Source organism: Sinocyclocheilus anshuiensis, unplaced genomic scaffold (assembly GCF_001515605.1).
Source record: "Sinocyclocheilus anshuiensis isolate Anshui unplaced genomic scaffold, SAMN03320099.WGS_v1.1 scaffold2668, whole genome shotgun sequence".
In the NCBI taxonomy this organism is placed as follows: domain Eukaryota; kingdom Metazoa; phylum Chordata; class Actinopteri; order Cypriniformes; family Cyprinidae; genus Sinocyclocheilus; species Sinocyclocheilus anshuiensis.
The window spans coordinates 193,199-195,773 of NW_015542734.1; positions in this window are offsets into that span (position 1 = coordinate 193,199).

Sequence of the window (2,575 nt, forward strand, 5' to 3'; positions counted from 1 at the left end):
CTTAGAGAACATACCAAAAAACAAATACTCTCAAATTACTCTTAAAAAGGAAACACACAATATATATATACAGTATATATATATATATATATATATACAGTATATACACATGCATACATACATACATAGGAATCAGAGGACTTCATCTCGCAGGCAGGCAACGGGGAAAAACCCCTCTGGTGTGACGGATCCAGCTTTGACGAGACAGCAGGTTTCTGTCACCGCAGGCCAGTTCTTCCACCCTAACATGGTAGTCTTGCAATTCTACATAAGATTCTCTTCCACTCTTCTTTTGCTGTTCTTTTGAACTTTCCAGCTGATTCTGGTGGCCAGAGAATCTGCTCAGATGAGATTGAACTCTGCGCTGCCTCTCTGTCATTCCACACACAAGAACACGGTCGATCACAGTAGCTCTGATTTCATCTGAAATGACTGTTCTTGGTCTTGCTCTTCCTCATCCTCCTCTTCCTCCACTCTTCTGTACCTCTCAGACTGATGGATGCACTTTGAACTGACTTATATTTTGTACATTCACATATTTAGAAACAAGTGTGAACAGTTTTGAATTATTGTGTGTTAAATGATGACATATGTATTGCAGTTGAGTTTTGCAAAAAAGAGTGCATGAGATCTGCAAACAGTGTCTAAACTGCCTGAACTTGATCAAGGTTTTGCAGAAAGAATGATTTAAATTATTTGACAAATTGGTTTAGGCTATTGAGAATTTGGTTCAGAGAATGGAGTTTAGTGTCTTAGCAAATGTGAAAAACTGTAAGACTCTCTCTCTCTCTCTCTCTCTCTCTCTCTCTCTCTCACACACCACACACACACACACACACATAAGGACAGACAGAGCTGGTAGATTACTTGCAAATTGCAGTCCGTTACTGATTCCAAATTACATCACAAAAATTGAAGTTAGTAACATAATCCATTACATGATACATTTTAGGTAATATAATCAGACTACTTTTTGATTACTTTAGACGTAGCTCATTTATCACATTGATTTAAATAACATAATAGTGTACCATTGATATAAAAATACAAAGAGAAAGAAATACATTAGGCTTGTTGTTATTAACAACATGAAGTGCATTAAACATTACATTATTTCCCAAACTTCCCAAGAAAATATATTAGGTGAAGGAGGTTCAAAAACATTTAGGAGTGCATTACATGTAAATAAGAAATAATGGGAATTTGTGCATTTTAATGTGTTTGATGGACAAAAGCCTGTCAAAGACATAGTAATACATGGTTAAATAACTGAATGATAATTAAAATAAAAATGAATGTGTTCATCAGTAGTTGATGCAATGCTGAAATGTCGAGAGAATATTTCTTAAAATGTAAATGATTTCTGTGAATCCAGTGCTCAAATGCTGTGTACTTATATCCTCCGGCCTAGAGCCTGATCTCTGAGTGAATGGAGGCGGTGGGCTAATTCAGAAAGCAAAATTACAAGATGAAAGACAAGATTTAGGGAAAATCAATCGATTCTGAATAATTTATTGCTATTGTGTGAATAATATGAAATCATGTAATCAATAAAAAGTAACTGTAGTCTGATTATGAGTATTTTACTCAGACTTTAGACAATCTATTGAATATGATGCAATATTTGTGATTTATATGTTGATTATGATTATTTTATTACAGTTACAGCAACTTCCAGGAGAGGTTAACTAACCCATGCTAACCAGTTAAACTGTGAGCCCTGTTACAGCCGGAATGGCAGCAGAAATTTCCTTTAAAAACAAAACTACAGGCAGAGCGCCGCATGTGGAGTGAGTTTAACATCCGCTGACATGAAGATCTGTGTTCATCTCATCGTCTCTGTTTGTGATGATTTCTCACTCAGCTGTGCTTTAACAGAATGCCTTTATTTCTGGCCTGTGACACGTCTCTTTTCCTGATGGGGATATCATCTGTGAGGAATAAACCCGAGCAGGTCAAACGTGTGAAGCTGCTCCAGAGCTTCATGCTGGTTTAGTTGTGTGTTCAGACGCTTCTCTCTAAAGCTCCTGTAAATATGAAAGCGTCCAAAATACCAAATGCGCCGCTTGTGTGTCCCATGTGTATAATAAAAGTCAATGAGAAACAGGATTTTTCCATTTAAAGGTCATAGATGGCTTTCATCAACCTGGTGTCATTCATCAGTGTGTCCAGCAGAGCCGCGGCCCTCAGGAGCCTCTCAGGGGCCCCTGCAGACGGACCTCCAGAGCTTGAGTTTCAGACCGTCAAGCTAATGCAGCTCACAGATGTCTGGTGCGCAGTCCTGTCTGTGTTTGTGCTTCAGTGTCCTGCTGTGAGTGTGTGTGTGTGTGTGTGTGTGTGTGTGTGTGTGTGTGTGAGTGTGTGTTTGTGTGTGTGTGTGTCATCATCACCTCCATCCTACACAAGAACACCTCATATTAATATATACAATAATATATTAAACACAATCCCATTTAGTATGAACTTTACAAAGGACATTAATGGACATGAATTACTGGCTGTACACTCTTAAAAATAAAGGTGCTTCACGATGCCATAGAAGAACCTTTTTGTCTAAATGGTTCCATAAAGAACC